At 36.6% G+C, this 21,435-nt stretch overlaps 1 protein-coding gene and 1 pseudogene across 5 annotated transcripts in view; both read right to left on the reverse strand.

The window, feature by feature from the left end:
- The window catches only part of CCDC171 (coiled-coil domain containing 171), a 501,148-nt gene that overhangs the window by 423,704 nt on the left and 56,009 nt on the right, over positions 1-21,435 (reverse strand). The gene's annotated exons all lie outside the window — the stretch shown is intronic.
- Positions 10,306-19,908, reverse strand: LOC110196475 (hsc70-interacting protein-like; annotated as a pseudogene).

A 21,435-nucleotide genomic window follows, 5' to 3' on the forward strand; every position in this document is an offset into this window, starting at 1 on the left:
TCTACTTAATTCTTCCAAAATTCAATTTTAGGCCATATCAGTTACCATCTAAATTTAAAATGACTTCCCTTTTCCAAGGATCCATGATTTCAATGACATAACTCTTCTAGTGACACCAATTATAAGCCTTCTACAACTTAAGTAGGCCATTTTTTTAATTATGAACTTAACCATCAACAAATACAAACATTTAAAATATACAAAGCAGGCCAAGATAGAGATTTGGCAAGAAATTTTGAACTTCTACACAAAACCTTTTATAATTTTGTGTCCAAAAAATAACCACCCTCAGGCAAAATTGGTGATAAACCTCCCCAACTTTAAATAGGCTGAACCTCAAACAACAAACACACAGTCAGTCCTGGACTTACACTCAAGGTTTTCCTTCCAGAGCTTGTACCAACTGCCTTTAAGAACCCAGGGTCACTTCCATGACACAGTGGAGCAACTAGACTAAGACTTTAGGGGAGTGAATGTGAAAATAAGTTATATAAGAAGTAGTTATATGATAAATGGAGGAAAAAGTCAGGCTCAAAATAATAAACTTATTTCAAGTATTAAGCTCTATTTGGCTTTTAAACCCTTTACAACTTGGCCCTTTCTAACCTTTTAAGTCTTCTTACACCTTCCTCCCTACTAGGTACTTCACAATTTGGAGACACTGACCTTCTTGCTATTCTCACACACAATGGTCTACCTCCTTCCTGATTATTTGCTTTTTTTACTGGTTTTCTCTCTTGCCTGGAATGATCTCCTTCCTCACCTCCAGCTCCTGGCTTCCCTCAAAAATCAACGCAAATCTTAATGTCTGCAAAAAGCCTTTCCCAATCCCCCTTAATACTGGTGCCATCCCTCTGAGATTACCTCTCATTTACAATGTATATGTTTACACATAAGACATACATATACATACATACATATGCACATATATATATATAATACACACACACACACACACACACATATATATATGAAATTACATGGTTCCTTACAGTGCGAATTCCTTGAGAGCAGAGACTATGTTCTTACCTCTCTTTGTGTCCCCAGAGCTTAGCACAGTACTTGGCACACAGTAAGAACTTACAAAATACTTACTGATCAACTGAACAATAATCAATGTGATCTTATTGTGAAGTATGGCAGTCTTTCAACCCAATATTTTCCCCAACCACATATGGAATCATATGATTATACACGGAGGGATCAATGCTTTCATTTTACAGATGAGGAAACTGAAATATAAAGTGGTTAAGCATCTTGTCCAAAGTCACAAAGCTAATAAGTGTCTGAGGGAGGATTTGAACCTAGGTTTTGTTGTCTTCAAGTACAATGCCCTATCTACACCAAACTTCCTACTTCTACAACCTTCTACTACAACTTTCGTCCAAAGCTTCCTTATTTTCATACATTTACATGTACTCTTAGCACAATGCCTGGCACATAATAGGCCTTTAATAAATGCTTACTGATTGACTCTAACATTCAAACACACATGCACATTTTTACTTAAAAAACAGTCTCACTCCTGAAAGCACATATATACATGCTCACACACAAGCAACAGGAATAATGTTCATAATCCCCAAACATAAAGCATTCTCAAGGTCTGTTATATGGATGCACAGGTGAATATGCACACACGTATAGATTCCATGCATACTAGAAAAGCAACGGCATTTTCTTTAAAACAAGGCTGTTTGGGGGAGGTTTGAAAGGCACTTAGATGAACTACTGGCAGGAATAAAGACATGAGGGCCACTAAACAATTCCCCTAACAGCCCTTCCTACAGCATTGATTCTGTTCTGCCTATAGAATAGTTCATGTAGATAAATGTCTCCAAGAACTGATGGTAATGTTATTTAAAAATAATGATAATAATGTTAGATAATATTTCAATAGTTCTTCAGTTTTCAAAGGACTTTAAAAACACTATTTCAAAAAAATAAAAAATTTTTTAAAGAAACCACTATTTCACTTCATCTTTAAAACCATATGAGCTAGTTAGTAAAGAGATGATTATCCACAATTTATAGATGATAGAATTGAGAGGTTAAATGACTTGTTCATGGTCACACAGCTAATACCAAGAGAAGTCCTGATATCCAGCTCTCCTGCCTCCAACTATACCATTATCTCTTGTACCTTAGATACTGCAACCCAACACACTCCTTTTTTCAGATAGCCCACAGGATGAAGAAACCAAAAAATCTGCAAATGAGAAGAAACATGTGTTGTTGGACAAAGAAAGGATGTACAAAGTCTTCCCTGGGTCCCTAAGTCTATACAATAATAAACAAACTCCTCAGCCTGTCTTTAAAGTCTAGCATTATCTGGCTCCCATCTATCTTTCCAGATTTATTTCATAACACTCATTTCCATACACTCTATGTTCCAGTCAAACTGACCTACTAACTATTCCTAATTGGACATTCCATCTCCCCTGCCTTTGAACAGATGGTGCCCCACACCTTGAGTGCATGCCCTCCTTACCTCTTATGATCCCTGGCTTCCTTCAAGGCTTCTCCTAGAGCCTTTTCTAATCTCCCCGGTTGTTAAAGTGTTCCATCCCTCTTCAACTTATCTTGTATTCATTTATCCTCAAATGTGTTATATTCTCCCAGTGGAAAGAAACCCCTTTAAAGGTATTATTTGTTTTTGTGTTTTTATACTCAGTGGCCTACCATTACCATATAAAGTAAAAATTTAATAAATATTTGGTTTTTAATTGAATTCACAACTTTTACCCACCTGGTGCTGGTATGCTCTGTTACAGTTCTATGCTCCCTTTCCTTCAGCTAATACTTTCCTACCGTAGTTGAGTCACCCCAACAGTATGGACCCAGTGACAATACACACTTTTAGTTGGCCCCAATTTTGGACTAATAACTTCACTAAAAATATACAGGCACAAAAAATATGAAATTAAACATTGACTACAATGTGTCATTTACCAATTCTGAACATAATGGCTCCACCATTATTTACTTAAGACCTATACTCTATCTGTAAAATGATCTATTCTCTAGGTAGCTTACAGAGGAAAAGGTATATTTATTACTCCTCATTGCCATTTCTAGACTATCAGCATCACTTGGCACCTCCTCCTTTGAGGGTCATTCCATTCACATGTATCACTTATATGACTTCTCACCAGTCATCTACTAGCCTCTACTTCCTCCTTTTTCAGTGAGTTGTACCAAGTTCAGTCTTGCCCTCAAATCCAATTCCAATATTCAAATTGATGTGTCATCAAAAATCCTGGCACCTAATCCACCAGTGTTCTCAAATTTCATGACATTCATTTGGACTCTAACTACTCTATTCCATACCTCAAAAACCCCTCTACATTGCCTCCATTCTCTCCTCCTTAGCATCAGTTTCTAAGAGGTGGCCCTACCCCTTACCAAGAGTGACACATCAGGGGCAGCTAGGTGGCACGGTGGATAGAGCACCAGCCCTGAAGTCAGGAGTACCTGAGTTCAAATCCAGCCTCAGACTAAACACTTGACACTTACTAGCTTTGTGACCCTGGGCAAGTCACTTAACCCCAATTGCCAAAAAAAAAAAAAAAGAGGGAAGACTCCAATTGATGAGATCAGATCCATTTGAGTGTTCCAAATACCTATTTAAAAAAAAAAAAAAGAGTGACACATCTTGGGGCAGGTAGGTGGTGCAGTGGATAAAGCACTGGCCCTGAAGTCAAGAGTACCTGAGTTCAAATTTGGCCTCAGATCAAACACTTGACACTTACTAGCTGTGTGACTTCGGGCAAGTCACTTAACCTCAATTGCCTTTAAAAAAAAAAAGTGACACATCTACTCACATTCTATCATATTTCCCTCCAAGATCTGACACCTTTGATCATTCCTTCTTGCTTTCTCTCACTTTCAATTTACCCTTATCCACTAGTACTTTCCTTGCTACTCACAAATACACCTAAGTCTCCCCCATGTATTAAAAAAATCTTCACTTCACGCTACAATTTCCACCATCACCACTCCCAGACTATCATCCTATAGCTCTTCTCATTTTCACAAGTCCTAGAAAGTCCTTGAAAAAGGTGCTTAGGCAACATTCATTGCCTTTATTTCAACTAACCCTGACCCTCTCACCTTTCAAACTCTTTCAGTCTGGTTTCCAACATCATTCACCTGAAACTGCTCTCATCAAGGTTGGCAACAATCTCTCATCTGCTAAATCTAATTACATTTCTTCAGTGTCCATTCTACTTGACCTGTCTGAAACTGTTAACATTACTGACATCATTCTCTTAGATACCAGGTTTCCTAACACTACTCTCCGTTGATTATCTTCCTATTTGTCTGATCACTCTTTTTCAGTCTCCATTGCTGGATCACCATCTATCTCCTGGCCACTAAGCTTAGATGCCTCCCCAAAGGCTCTGTCCTGGATCCTCATCTCTTATACTTTATATGTATTTCCAAGGATTTTGCGTATTTCTACACAGATACTTCTCAACTATATACAACCAGCTCTAATTTTTTGTCCTGAATTTGAGACCTGCATATGTAGATATATCTGCTACACATGTCTACCCAAATTTCCAACTCATCACATCCAAAACAGAACTCATTATTATCCCTCAAAACCTGACCTCTTCCAAATTTTCCTAAATCTATTGAGGATACTACCATATTTCAAGTCACCTTGGTTCACAACCTCAAAGTTAATCCCAAATCTTCCATTTCTTTCATTGTCTATATCCAATCAGCTACCATTCTGCAAGAAGAAGTCTTCCTGTGCTTCGGATAGACATCCTCCTAATTCACCAACAGGTTTGAGATCTGTTGGTACCTCAACCTAGCTTAGCCCATCTGCTGAGATGATTTTACCAGAGGGTGGCTACTACACATGCTACAGCTTCTTGAAGCCACGGATGAGAGTTGGATAATAGATAGACACCAAAGGAGAATGAGCAGCCCTGAAAAGTGTTCAGCAACCCCTTACACCAGAAGCACTAGTCCTACCTGAACACCTCATACACCCCAAATTAACAGTCCTAAAACAAAATATAGTTATCTCACTCTCCTCAAAAATTATTAGTGGCTACCTGTTATTTACTCTGGGATAAAATAAAAAATCACAGAATTTCTCAGTTGGAAGGAACCTCAGGAGCCATCTGCTTCAATCACAATTGAGAAGGGATCTCCTCTACAACATACTGAACTTGAAAAGTAGTAATATCTAGTCTTGCCTTCAAGAGCTGCAAAGACAGAAAACCCATTACGTCCCAAGGCAGCCCTCTTTGACTTTTAGAAAATGTTTCCAACATCAAACCTATATTTGGTTCTTTGCAACTTCTATCAACTGCTTCTGGTTCTACTTATTAAGTCAAGCTAAACATATCTAATCCATTATTCATATGATAGCCCTTCAAATACTTGTGCACAGCTATCATGTCCCCAGCTAAGTCTTCTACAGATTAAACATCCCAGTTTCTTCATCTAATCCTCACGTAGTATTGATTTATTATCCTCCATCACCCTGGATGGCATTAACTTTCTGAACTGCCATATTATACTGCTGAATTACATTGTACTAGCAAAACAATGATACTGTATTTCACCACATAACCATCACAGATTTTATGCCAATTTTTTTTTTTGGCAAAAAAGTGGAGTGCAACCATTATGTGAAGCCTTTTCTTTTAACTGTGCTGGTAATACTTAAAAACCATTTATTACTAAACTGTCTTTGGTACAAGATTAGGATTCACAGAATACTCATGAATATACACTAAAATTAAATACTAATTTTTCAGCAATGCAAGGATCTAAGACATCTCCAAAAGTCTTATGATGGAAAAGGCTATCTACATCCAAAGGAAAAACTGTCGAGTTTGAATGCAGATCAAAGCATACTATTTGCTCTTTTTCTTTCTTCTGTTTTTTCATTTGTTTGTTTCTTCTTTCTTGTGGTTCCTCCTACTGGTTGTAATTCTTCTTTATAACCTGACTAATGTGAAAATATGTTTATTAGGAATGTATATGTAGAGCCTATATCAGATTGCACACCATCTTAGGGAGGGAGGAGGAGAAAATTTAAAACTCAAAAGCTTATGGCAGTGAATGTTGAAAACTAAAACTAAATTAATTTTTTAAAAAATTAAATCTGACAATGTGTATGCACTGAGATTTCTAGGCTCGCAGCTCTCAATGTAAGAGAGATAAATGAATATCTATATGCCACCGGTGAATATACTACTGCTGTTTACCTTTTAAGAGGCGTGACGAACAGAATTATACCATGTGACAATTACATAATGAAAGGTTATAAATCGATTTTTACACTGAAAAACACAGGGTGTGACAATTATGCAGTGGCAAAAATTATGTAGTGAAATATGGTATTCCCAGATTTATTTTCAGATCAACTGTTATCTAGCCAAACCTATCCCATTTTGGATCTGTGAAGTTGTTGGTTCTTTTTTTAAACTTTACTTTTATCTCTATTATACTCATCTTTCTATATTCTAGCATATAAAGATCTTTTGTGTATTTGATGTTAGCTATGCTTCCCAAATTTGCAGCACTGGATAAAGCTGGTATGTTGATTATTCTAAGCATTAAAATGAATTCCAGGTAACACAGTTAACAGCAGAAAAAGCACTGGTTTGGGGATCAGAAGGCACTCAAGGGTTGAATTTAACTGAATGGCACATTGTTCAAAATAGTAGGCATCTGCAAATCATACTTCAGCCTCCAGAACAGTCACCTTGTTATGTTTTTGTCACCAACTCCAGTCTCCTTGTTATGTTTTTGACTAGCCTTACATGCGTCACCTCTCACCCTCTTTCTAGGCTTCCTGATGCCCCAAGGGCCACAACACCAAAGTCTTGCCCAAGATCGGGCCGAGGAACAACAATTTCAAGGACAGAAGCACACAATCTCCTGCTCTTGCCTTGTACAGAAAATGCTTCCAGGTGCCTCCTGAGGCAAAGTAATATGTCAGATGAATTAGTCTGCACCAAAGCTTGGAGGTTCAAGTTCCTATTTACCTGCCTTCATAAGCAGACCTCATGGTTATTTGACTGTTAATTGGTTATCTGATTATTTGGTCTAGCCTCTTTCCCCATTCCAATGATACTAAATCCCATGACTGCCAAAGATCAAACCCTCTACCCCAGCCCTAGTTGTTCACAGATACATTCCCATCTGTCTCATCCTTGCATCCTTAATTTCCTACCCCAGATTAAAAATTTCCTCTCATTTCATACAACAGTAAGTTTGTTCCTTTCACCTTTTGAAACTCACAGCAACCTGGCTCTCCTAAATGACAATGCATCCCAAACCAATCCTTTCAGAATTGGGGGTATTTTCAATTTTACCCCACCTCTAGAAGACAGAATGATTAGAGGTCAACCAGATAGATGGCTCAGTGGATAGAGCACCAAGTCTGGAGTCAGGAAGACTCATCTTCCTGAGATCAAATCCAGCCTTAGATGCTTACCATCTATGTGACCAAGTCACTTAACCCTGTTTGCCTCAGCTTCCTCAACTGTAAAATGAGCTGGAGAAGGAAATGGCAAACGATTCCAGTATCTCTGCCAAGAAAATCCCAAATGGAGTCACAAAGAGTCAGACACAATTAAGACAACTAGACAACAACAATAAGATAATATATATCAGAGGCTGGCAGAACTCAAACCCAGGCTGTCATGGTTCCTAAGGCCAGCTTTCTATCTAGTGCACATATTACTACTCTACTACTCTGTTTTGCTAAACATTTATCACATCAAATTTTCCTCAAAATTAATGGCCTATCACTTGAAGTTTATTATTTTTATTATGATGACATCTTTACAATGAGTCAGACATATTTCAATTAAATTCTTCCAAGATAAAATTCAAATCTACAAGTCCACAGATCTTGTTCCTGAATTTCTGTGAAGGCAAAACACAGAATAATTTTCTCTAAAAGGAATAACAGACTTTCTTCAAATATTAATGATTTAAGAAAATGATGTTTACATATGCCATAAAGCATACTTATGACTTTAATTATTTGGAGAAGCAGAAGATTAAAATATGAAATGTCACTAAACGAACTTAAGTAAGACTGTCTATACAATCAGATTTTACAAATGGATGTTTAGTAACTTTCTATTTTTTTCCTTCTTTAGCTCTTCCTTGTTTCATCTTTGTGTGTGTGTGTGTGTGTGTGTGTGTGTGTGTGTACACACACATATATCTCAAAGGATAGAGATGAACACAAAGCATTCATTTCACTACATATTTCACAGGATCACAGAATATTGATCTTGAAGGGAATTTAGATATCATGATATCCAATCTACTCATTTTAAAGATGAAGAAACTCAGGCCCATATGTGGTTAAATTACTTGTACAAGACCACAAAGATAATCATTTTAAAAGCCAGAATTTATGACGGCATCAAACCTCCCTACTCAGGATCCATGTGCTATCTTTCATTGGCCCTTCTTCATGTTAACCAAAACTAATACAGATTTACTCAAAATTTAATGGACTCCATGGATTCTACAATACTGGGCTCTACCTGGGAGTTCTTCTTGCCACAGGCCACTTTGGCCCCAGGCTTGAGCCTTTCTTTCATCATTTCGCTGGGGCTGCTAGCAGTAAGCAGACCCATCTGGAGTTCCCCATGGCTGCTTTTGATATCATAGACTTCATGGACATCCCAGGCTGGTCCTTGTCTAGCATCTTTGATCTGCCAACAGTCTTGGGTCGATAATACTGAGAAGACCCTACCCAGTATTCCTGGAGGCTCCTTTTAAACTCCACTTTCCTCTTAGTGTGGCTTGCCTGTTTCACAGTCTCCATAGGATTCTGGAGGTCTTTTGCGGATCACTGGGCTACGTGGAGGAATCCACAAATTATTCTTATTTCTGTTTAGAATGGTGTATTTTAAAGCCTTCTCAGGCATTTGCAAAGGATCTGAGGTCCTTTGCATCCTTGCATGCTGCCATCTTCTCGTAATCCTCAATTTGTTTCCTGAATCACTATTTTTAAAGAATCTAAAATGAAAGAACCTAATTAACCTTTTTAAGGCTTCTTAAGAGATTAAAAATACCTGAAATGAATTTGGCAAGAGTAATAAAACATGATATTCAAACTTATTTTTTTTATAGCATGGGGGACTAGCCAAAGATAGCTCATTCCTTAAAGCACGGACCCATACAGCCTGCCTAATCTCCATCTGTAGAGCATGCACAGATATCTAACTAAGTTAATACGTGAGGGGAGCCTATTTATGTTAGGGAGCTAGTACGACATGATGAAAAAATGTCTTCTAATTGGCTGATGACTCAAAAAGTAGTGAACTAAATTTATGCTCCCATACAAAAAGAACCTGCTAGCGTCAGTCTTTTCCTTCCCAGCTGCAAGTAAGGCAAGAAATGTCATGAGGTGTTGGCAAGGTAAGTAGCAGCGAGCTGAATCCATACATCCAGCCTCCATGTATCCATGAGCAAGTGGCATCTCTAATTCTTTTGTGTTTGTTTTTCCTAGATCTTGGGTGAATGAGCACCCAGAGACAGAATTCTCTAGGTAAGAGGTCTTCTTGGCACAGTGTCAGTATCCACCAGGGGCAGAAACAAGGACCATAGAGTGGTAGTGGCTAACAACAGAGTGAGCACCTGCAGAAGGAAATGAAAAGCCTTTTACCCAAAGATATCAGCAACATCAGGGAAAATGAGCCTTAAAGAGAAACGGATTGGCTATGTGTTGTAGGAATGAATCAACACTCAGGGCCTAGCTAAAAGCTCTACCTAAAGGGAACTTCAGGAGGTCTCTACAAAGTGAAAAAGACTTTCGCAAGCCAGGAGTCAGGCGATAACACTTTATCACACATATTCTCTACATGTATGCCTCACTACCATTATACTTTTGTTTTTAGAATTTACTCTTCCCAGGGGCCCTATGTGTATAAAGGGAAAATGCACCTCCCTTTTACAGGAAATGTTGTTTTTAATAACTGTTCCTCATATACATTCATAATCAATCCCTTTTCTAAAAGCTAATGGAGTCCATCTAACTGACAGATAATGGAGAGCATACTAGTGGCAGCTCAGGAGGAACCCCACCTGCTAATTAATGCTTACCCTAGAAATCTTAGGACAGTAGTCAGTAGCTGCCCCCTGGAAACACAACCTAGAGTGCAAGTGTAGGTTGAGAGGAGCCCAGAGGTGGTATATTATATTTAGAATTTTAAAATTCAGATTTTATTTTTAAAAATGAAATTGCTTCCTATAGAAATTATTTTTTCCCTTCAGTAAGGGCTTTATTTGTTAAAAGGGCTTTTATGGTTGTCCTCCAAATCTGGTTGACAACAAGATTCAGATCTTTGGGTTGCTCTGATATTTAGATATGTTCACAGAGTTCTCAGACACAGACTCGAATGTCACCATCACTTTTGGGTCCTAAAAGGCTGTAAGCATTTCTAGGTCATTAAGAATTTCATTGAGCCCAGGCATTTCTGCCATCCCAGGCATACCCTGTTCCATGCCAGGAATGACTCCAAAGTTCCCAGGCATCCCTCCAGGAAAACCTGGAACGGAGCCAAAATGAGTTTGCCAGGCTTCTTCCTCCTTTTGGGCTAGCTCATGCGCCTCCCAAGCCTTCATTACCCTTTCTATCCTTTCTCTGCCCTCTCGATATTCACGTTTTCTTTCATAGTTTTCCCAATGTTCAGCAATTTTCCTATAATTGGACTTCCTTCAGCATAGCACTGGCATCTTCATTATAATACAGTTTACAAACCATGGTAAAATCACAGGCTGACTCCTCCCAATGGCCAACAAGTCTGTGGGCTTCCCCTCTCCAATGCAGGGCTGAGCGGAATCTGAGTTTATTTCAATTGCTCTGTCACAATCTCTGACAGCAGCACTGGGCTTTGGCAGTTTTATAAAGATATTGGCTCTCTTAGAATACAAAATGGCCCAGTATAGATTCAGGTTGATGGCCTCTGTGAGTAAGTAATTCAATGTCTTTCTTAAGTTCACCATTAAGTTCACCAACGGTCTCCACCTTCTTTGCATTAGTCTGATCCATCATCAATCTGTTATCTCTGAACTTTCATCTCCCATTTCCTAAGGTGAGTCTGTATTAATTTCAATCATTTCTTCATTATCAATTTCTACATCACTTCCTAGTTCTTCTAGTTTTGGGGGCTCCTCTGGCTGCTTACTTTCAGTTTTTTCTCCTTGACTCTTTCCTCTGGTTTAGTTTTATATTGATCAAAAATATTGATTTTTGTTATTACTTATAATTCCACTTTGTATGCCATAACACTAGGAGAAAAGATAAGAACTTCAATTTTTTTTTGAGAGTCATCATACTTTAGAAGAAAGCGGCCTTGCTCTGGAGTCAGAGAAACTAGGCCTGAATTCCTGCTCTTACTTGCATGACTAGGGGTTAGCCACTTAAACACCTTGGGTATGTTTCCTAACCTTTAGAATGAAGCAGTTAAGCCTAGAAACTAGCTTTAAATACTATGAGCCAGTAGGCAGGACAAGATACTGCTACTATCTAAACTAGGAAGCTTTTTGCATCCATGAAATAAAATCACAAACTCAGAACTTCAGAAATAAAAGGGATTTTAGAAGTCACCTGATCCAAACTATTCTTTCTGTAAGATAATTTTGGAACTCCAGTCCTAGTGAGCCTATGAGCTCCAAATCCAGTGCCCTATCTATCACGTGACTCTGCCTCAATTTAAAAAAAAAATTAAGGACTAGTGAGGTGTAATAATTCAACCACAGTCACACAAAAATACAGCAAATGGCAGAACAAGAAATAAATTCAGGTTCTTCTTGATTCTAAGATCTTTGTCTATTCCACTGGTTCTTTATGTCTCCCAAAAGCTGATACCCAAAAAGGGCACATATGAAGTAAATAATAGAAGCAGGATTGAACCCCATTTTCGTGACTCCAAAGCTTCTTCTCTTTCCACTAGACAATGCTGACTCATCAAAGAATTAAAAACTGAAAATCTCCCAAAAGGCACTGGAGAGATTGCATAATAAGGATGAACAGAGTATAACACATTACATACAAGAGAGGGTGAGTCAAGAATGTCATCAAGTAAATGTGTGAAAGATAAAAGAGTGGTCATATGCTAATACTGAGTGGGAAAATACTGTACAAACCGTATCAATCTATTAAAAAAATATTTATTAGATATTTAGTATGTGCCATGCACTTAACTTGAACGTTCTATGTTAAGAAAAAGCAAGGAAGACAAGAAAAAGGAAACTAGGACAATAAACATAGGCAAGGAAAATGTAAAATTATCACTTGTAGCAGATAATACAATGGTTTACTGAGCAAATCCTAGAGAATCAACCAAAAAAACTAAGTGAATCAATTAACAACTTCAGCAAATTTGCAGGATATAAAACAAACACACACAAATCATCAATATTTCTGCATATTGCCAACAAAATTCAGCAGGAAGAGATAGAAAAATTCTATTTAAAATAATTTCACTATAAATACAGTATAAAATACTTGGGAGACTACCTGCCAAGACACACACAGCAAGTATATAAACACAATTACAAAATATTATTCCCACAAATAAAGGCATATCTAAATAATTGGAAAAATACTGATTCTTTATGGATAGGTCAAACCAATACAATAAAAATTATAATATTACCTAAGTTAATTTACTATTCAGTGCCATACCAAATTACCTAGCATAACTTTATTGCACTTGAAAAAATAACAAAAGTCATCCGGAGTAGCAAAAGGTCAAGAATACAAGGAAATTAATGAAAAAGTAGAAAGGAAGAGGGTCTAGCAATAACAGATTATAAACCATAATATAAGCAGTTATATTCAAAACAATTTGAAATAGGAAGGTTAAGTGAAATATCAGTAACAAAATGAAAAGAAGGAGCTCAGGAGTCTAGTGTTTGCCAACCCAAAGATTCCAGCAATTGTGGCAGAACTCACTTAATCAACCAAAACTGTTGGGAAAACTAGAAAGCAATCTCAAGGAAACCAGGTATATGCCAAAATCACACATCATATATAAGCACAAATTCCAAAGGCATGCATGATTAAAACATAAAAGGTTAAATCACACCAAAAAAAAGTAGAGGAACAAGAAAGAAATTACCTGTCAGATCAATAAATAAAGGAAGAGTTCAAAATCAGACATGAAGTACACAGGAGATAAAACAGACAATTCTAAATTATGTAACAATAAAGTTTCAATACAAACAAAATCAATGTAGAAAAAAATAAAAGAAAAACATGAAATTAAGGAAAAAAACTTTGTAACAAGTTTCTCAAATAAAAGCCTCACTTCTAAGATATACAGGAACTGATTCAAATTTCTAAGAATAACAGTCATCACTCAACTGATAAATAGTGAAAAAAATAAAACTAATAGGTTTCAAAGAAGAAATTCAAGTTAAAAATAGCCACATGAAAAAAATGTACCATACAAGACACAGTAGTCAGTGACTATAATAATCTGTTTGATATACCTGAAGACTCTAGCTTCTGGGATAAGAACTCATTATTTTAAAAAAACCATTGGGAAAACTGGAAAATAATATAACAGAAACTAGGCATAGACCAGCAACATACACCTTATGCCAAGATAAAGTCAAAATGGGTACAAAATTTAGATATAAAGACTGATACATTAAGGAAAAAGGGAAAGTATGGAATAGTTTATCTGTCGGATTTATGGGGAACAGAAGAATTTATGACCAAACAAGAGATAGAGAACACTATGAAATTCAAAACGGATGATTTTGATTACATTAAATTAAAAAGGTTTTGCACAAACAAAACCAATGCAACTAAGATAAGAAAAAAAGCAGAAAACTATGAAACAATGTTTACAGCCAGTGTCTCTGATAAAGGCCTCATTTTTAAAATGTATAGAGAACTGAGTCAAATCTGCAAGAATACAAGTCATTCCCCAATTGATAAATGGTCAAAGGATATGAACAGGCAGTTTTCAGATGAAGAAATGAAAGCTCTCTATAATCACTATTAATTGGAAAAATGCAAATTAAAACAACTCTGAGGTACCACATCACACATATCACATTGGCTAACAGACAAAACAGGCCAATGATAAATGTTGGCGATGTGGGAAAATTGGAACACCAACGCTTTGTTGGTGGAGTTGTGACTGATCCAATCATTCTGGAGAGCAATTTGAATTATGCCCAAAGGGCTATAAAACTGTGCATTCCCTTTGACCCAGCAATACCCTTTCTAGGTCTGTATCCCAAAGAGAGCATAAAAATGGGAAAAGAACCCACATGCACAAAAATATTTATAGTAGCTCTTTTTGTGGTGGCCAAGAATTGGAAATTGAGGGAATGTCCAACAATGGGGAATGGCTGAACAAGCTGTAGTACATGAATGTAATGGAATATTACTGTTCCATAAGAAATGATGAGCAAGCAAACTTCAGAAAAACCTAGAAAGACTTACATGAACTGATGCTGAGTGAAGTGAGCAGAACCAGGAGAATATTGTACACAGTAACAGCAACATTGTGCGATGATTATTTTGATATAGTTAACTCTTCTCAGCAATACAAGTATCTAAGACAATTCCAAAAGACTCATGATGGAAAATGCTATCCACATCCAGAGAAAGAACTACGAAGTCTGAATGCAGCACATTATTTTCTCTTGTTTGTTTGTTTGTTTCTTCTTTCTCATGGTTTTTCCCAACATGACAAATGTGGAAATATGTTTAATATGATTGTACATGTATACCTGTATCAGATTGCATGCCATCTTAGGGAGGGGGGATAGAGGGAGGGGGAGAAGATTTAATACTCAAAATCTTATAGAAGTGAATGTTGAAAACTAAAAACAAATAAATAAGTAAAATTTTAAGAAAGAAAAACATACCAAATCATTAATAACTAGAAAAATGCAAATTTAAAAAAATTCTGAGGCAATGCCTCACATTTATCAATAAACAAAGTTGACAAAAAAGGCAAATGACAAATATTGGATGGGCATGGGAAAATAGGAACATTAATGAAATGTTTACAGAGTTGCAAACTGGTTGAGATATTCTAGAATGTAATTTAGAACTATGCCCAAAAAAAGAGCTATCAAACTATACTGCTACTAAAAATATATCCCAAAGGGATCAAAGAAAAAGGAAAGGGGCCAATACGTATAAAAATATTCACAGTAACTCTTTTTGTAGTAGTGAATATTTGGAAACTGAGTGGGGTGCCCATTAATTGAGTAATGGCTGAACAAGTTATGATATATTAAAGTGATACAATTCTATTGTACTATACAGAATGATGAAGGGGGTGGTTTCTGAGAAAACTGGGAAGACTTATAAGAAATAATGTGAAATGAAGAGAGCAAAACCAGGAAAACAATTTATACAAAAATAATATTGTAAAGACAAACAACTGTGAAAGACTTAGGAACTGTGACCAATACAATGACTAACCACAATTCCAGAAGATTCTTACTTAAACATGCTGCTCTACCTCCAGACAGAGTAGTGATGGATTCAGAGTACATATAGGGACATTTTTTTTAAACATATCAAGTACAGGAATTTGATTTGATTGACTATACATGTTTATACCTAGTTTTTGTTTTTCTTTATTTCTCAATTTGGGAAGAGAGAAGGAGAAAGTGAGAGGGAGAAAAATAGGTACTTGAAAGTAAAATTGAACTGATTTTTTAAATTTAAAAATAAAAATAATTAAGAAATAGCACAAAAGAGTCAAATCACATTCGGAAAAACCCTCTGTAGTGAATTTATATGGCAACATGGACAATAGTCAAGAAAAGGAAGCATGGAAGGGACACAATCTGCATCATCATAAAATAAGGGTTCTTAATATTTTATGTGTCATAGACCCTTCACACATCCTAGGAAAGCCCGTAAAGCTCTTATAAGGATAATGTTTTTAAATGTATAAAATAAAGGTAATAGAATTACAAATAAATAGTTATCAAATGAAATAGTTATCAAAATATTGAAAAAACTTCACAGAACCCAAGTTTAAAAACTCTGTTATAGAGAATACACATCATAGAACCACTTCAGTAATACCAAATACACACACACACACACACACACACACACAAAATCCTGTAACTTAACTAGAAAGTCATTGGAGAATTGATTTGTCAAAATAGTTTTTCATAAACAATGTAACAAGATTACATTAAATCCAATTAGGTACTTATGCTACTAAATATCATCACAAGAAATATTCTACAAAATCTGAGATATTTATTCCAATTCCTTTACATAGCAAAGTCATTCTCTAAAATTACTATTCATCACATTTTTCCAGGGGAAAAAATATGATTATAGATTATAGATCAGAATAAAAGAGTACAAAGAAAAAATTTAATTCTATAAATATTTCAAAATTTCAAGTATAGCTACTCCTTCTACCACTGTATATCACAAGCACTCCACACCTTAGTGGATAGTCTTTATGAGTGTCTATAGACAAAACATCATCATATGGTAGCTAACCATCTGGTGATGGGTTTCTCCAAATTTGGCAAGATTGATTCTCAAAAATAAACAAATTGTCTATCTGTAGACTCTAAAGAAACACAAAATATCAAAACTGGAAAAGACCACTGAGACCATATCTCGTATAACACATCCCTGGATCAAGTAGCTCCTTTATAATATCCATTGGCCTCTGAGTGAAAAACCGCTTGTGAGAAAGAATCTACTACCTCCAAGGACAGTCCATACTGGTTTTATAAAGCTCTAATTCTTAAGATTTCCATATATTAATTTCCATATATTAAATCTAAATCTGCCTCTTCAACTCAAGAATCTGATTTAACATAAGCGTAAGAATTCACATTCATTTGTAATATTTCATCTCATTAGATCTATCCCTCACAAACATATAAGACTAAGATAAATTTCTCAATAAAAAAATTGGCCAAAGCATATCAGTTAGTCTGTCAATAAGAATTTATTAAGTGCCTACTATGTGCCAGGCACTGAATTAAGCATTTACAACACAAAAAGAGGCAAAAGTCCCTATCCTAAAAGAGCTCACAATATAATTAGACAAGAAGGAAACAAATACGTATATACAAGATAAATAATAATTACCCAAAGAAAAAGCTATATACAAGATAAAGAGGAAAAAATAAAAGCAGGAAGGTCCTAGAATTAAGAGGGATTGGGAAAGGCTTCTGTGAAAACTGGATTTTAGTTAGGAATTAAAAGAAACCAGTGAGGGCAGTAGACAGAGCAGAAGAGGAAGAGCATTCCAGGCACAGGGGACAGTCAGAGAAAAAGCATGGAGCTGAGAAATGGAGTATCTTGTTCATGTGACAGCCAGGAGGCCAAAGTCATTGGATGAAAGAGTACATGACAAGGAGAAAAACATAAAAAGACCAGAAAGGTAGAAAAGAGATAGGTTATGAAAGTGTTTGAATATCAAATACAGCACTTTGTATTTGTTCCAGAAGGAAATAGGGAGTCACTGGAGTTTATTGAGTAGAAGATGACATGGTAAGACCATCATCTTAGGAAAATCACTGGCTAAATAAAAGATGGAATGGAACGGGGAGAGACTTGAGGCAGGCAGATCCACCAATAGGCTAATGCAGTAACCCAGATGTGAGGTGACAAAGGCCTGCACTAGAGTGATGGCAGTGTCAGAAAAGAGAAGAGGGAGTATTGAAGAGATGTTGCATTGGTGAAAATGGCTGACTTTGGCAAGATGCTGTATATGGAGGGTAAGATATAGTGAGAAATCCAGGATGACTTCTATGTTTCAAACCTAAGAGAACTGGAAGACAATGCTGCCCTCGATAGTAACAGGTAGAGTAGGAGGGGAGGAGGGTCTAAAAGAAAAAATAATGAGTTCTGTTTTACATATGTTAAGTTTAAGGTGTACAAATCCAGTTTAAGATGTTTGAAAGGCAGTTGGACATACAAGACTAGAGATCTGCAAAAAAGTTAGGGTAAGATAGGTAGATTTAAGAATCATCAGCATACGGATGGAAAATAAATACACAGAAGCTGATGAAATCACCTAGTGAAATGTTAGGGGGAAGGTTGTCCTTCATTTCCAGAAAAAGACCAATAACATCACAGGGTGATGTCTTGACTCGCACATGAACTAGATTTAAGTGAGACAGAGCTGCACAAAGTCATCAGCCTTACTGAGTCATCAAAGTTCAGTAGCAAGACAAAATCAAGACAATTGGTAATATCCCAGGATGCAGCGAATGACCTTGTATCTTGATGTGTGACCAAACTTTTAACTGCTTCACAATGCCTGCTTCAGCTACCTTCATGGCCACTGGAATAAAATGTTCTCATCTGCTCATTAAAACCTGGGGGATGTCTTCATATGCTTGGGGTAGACACCTCCCAATTCACCAACAGGTTTGAGGCCCATTGGATACCCTCAATCTGGTTTAACCCATCTGCTGAGATAGTTTATCAAGGTGTGGTCACTGAGCATACTACAACTTCTTACAGCCACAAGTGAAAGCTGAGTGCCAAATAAATACCAAAAGTGGATAAGCAGCCCTGAAAAGGGCTTGGCAAGCCCTCACATCAGAGATGCTAGTCCTCTTTGAACCTAGTGAAATAGTAGAGAGGGGGAAAAAAAGAGAGAAGGACCAGGATAGAATTGTGAGGAAGGCTATGGTTACAGGACATAATCTGGATGAGGATCTAGCAAAGAAGACTAAATAGGCACCGTCTGATAGGTAGCAGGAGAACCAGGAGTGGTATCAGGAGCAGCTAGGTGGCACAATGGATAGAGCTCCAGCCTTGAGGTCAGGAGGACCTGAGTTCAAATCTGACCTCACACACTTGACACTTACTACCTGGGTGACCCCAGGCAAGTCACTTAACTGTAATTTTGAAGAGGAAGAGGAAGAAGAAGAAGAAGAAGAAGAAGAAGAAGAAGAAGAAGAAGAAGAAGAAGAAGAAGAAGAAGAAGAAGAAGAAGAAGAAGAAGAAGAAGAAGAAGAAGAAGAGGAAGAGGAAGAAGAAGAAGAGGGAGGAAGAGGAAGAGGATGAAGAAGAGGAAGAGGAAGAGGAGGAAGAAGAAGAAGAAGAAGAAGAAGAAGAAGAAGAAGAAGAAGAAGAAAAGAATAGTATCCAAAAGGTCTAGAGATAAAAGAGTAACAAGGAGAAAAGGTGGATCAACAGTGTCAAAAGGCTGGAGAGAGACTGAAAATAATGAAGACTGAGAAAATGCCATTTGATTTGGCAAAGAGACCACTGGTGACATTGGAGGGAGTAGTTTCAGCGAAATGATAAGGTCAGAAGCCAGATTATAGGAGATTAAGAAGAGAATAAGAGAAGAGAAAGTGGAGACACCTATTTTAGATAATCATTTCACAGTTTAGTACACACAGCAGAAGAGATATAAGATGACAGTTAGCAAAGATGGAAGGATAAAGTAAGGATTTTTTCAGGATGGGGATGATACCAACATGTCTGCAGGCTACGGCAGGGAAGGAGCCAGGAGAAAAACAGAGACTGAAAATAAGTGATAGAGGCAAAAACAGTACAAGGAAGTAGAGGGAGCCTTATAGCCAAGCTCTTGCAACATTCCCCTCCAAACAACTTGAATATATCACCTCAAATCGAATTCTAGAGCAGTATAGCCAACATAAGGTCAGACTGAGATGTTGCTCCCATCCAAGACAACTTAGAAAGTCAGAGAGTTCTGTGACACAGGTGTAGGGACTGGCCCAGAGCATATCTAGCAAAAAGGTGGCTGAGGCAGAAGTAGCAGCAGCTTCAGGGGCTCTTAGCCCAGAGACAGTAAGGGGTTTGGAAAATGATAGAAGGGGAATGCTAGAAATATTGGAAGGGATGTGAGAAAAATGGTACATTAATTCACTGTTAGTAGAATTGTAAACTAATCCAACCATTTTCGAGAGCAATCTGGAATTATGCCCAAAGAGTTATAAAACTGTGTATATCCTTTGACCCAGCAATACCACTATTACGTGTGTTTCCCAAGGTGATTACAGAAAAAAGAAAAATAACTTATATGTTCTAAAATATTTACAGCAGCTCTTTTTGTGGTGACAAAGAACTAGAAATTGATGAATTGCTGGTCAATTGGGAAACAGTTAAATGCGATGTAGTATATAACGGTAATGGGAGTACTATTATACTACAAAAAATGATGAGCTGGTTGATTTCAGAAAAACATGGAAAGACTTGCATTAAATAATGAAGAGTGAAATGAGCAAAACCAAAAGAACTTTGTACACAGTAACAGCAATATTGTTCTAAGAACAACTTTGAATTACTAAATCATTTTGAGTATTATAAATACCCAAATAAACTACAAAGGACTGATAAAGAAATACACTATCCATATCCAGAGAAAAAACTGATAAGCAGAAGTATAAATAAATAGAAGAAATATAAATATAAGTATGTATAGTATGGTTTATATATGTGTATGTGCATATACATGTGTGTATGTATATATAATATATATATACACACACACACATACACACACACATATAGATATAGATATAGATATAGATATAAATATAGATATAGATATAGATATAGATATAGATATAGATATAGATATAGATATAGATATAGATATAGATATAGATATAGATATAGATACACATACACACACCATACTATACATACTTATATTTATATGGTAGCCTTCTCTAGGGTAGGGTAGGGAAGGAGGGAAGAAAAAAAAGTCCACAGCAGAGAACAAAGGAAAACTCAGATGGAAGCACAGAAAAGCTAGGTAGCTTTTAAAACGATGTGTAGTATTTATTACATAGTTTTTCCAAAAAAGTAAACTGTGAAATGGAAATTCATGGTTTCATATTGAATCCTTTTTTATGTTGCGCTGTATACATGTACATGAAAATATTCTTTTTTTCATATTTAAGTACAAAATGAAACCAAAAAGTTTTTTCTTTTGTTTTAATTTATTTATTTTTAGTTTTCAACATTCACTTCCACAAGATTTTGAGTTCCAAATTTTTTCCCCATCTCATTCCTCCCCCCACCCCAATATGGCATGCATTCTGAATACCCCTTCCCCAATCTGCCCTCCCTTCTCTATCTCCCCCCTTCTCTTATCCCCTTTCCCCTTCTATTTTCCTATAGGGCAGGATAGATTTCTGTACCCCATTTCCTGTATTTCTTATTTCCCAGTTGCATGTGAAAATAATTCAAAAAAATTTTAATACTATTGTGCTATAAGAAATGATAAGCAGGATACTTTCAGAAAAACCTGGAAAGACTTACATGAACTGATGCAGAATGAAGCAAGTAGAACCAGGAGAACACTGTACACAATAACAGCAATATTCTATGATAAACTGTGAATGACTTAGCTATTCTCAGCAATACAAAGATCCAAGATAATTCTGAAGGAATTATGATGAAACATCGTCAGAGAAAGA

The sequence above is a fragment of the Phascolarctos cinereus genome, unplaced genomic scaffold (assembly GCF_003287225.1).
Source record: "Phascolarctos cinereus isolate Bilbo 61053 unplaced genomic scaffold, phaCin_HiC Scaffold_4;HRSCAF=312, whole genome shotgun sequence".
NCBI lineage: Eukaryota > Metazoa > Chordata > Mammalia > Diprotodontia > Phascolarctidae > Phascolarctos > Phascolarctos cinereus.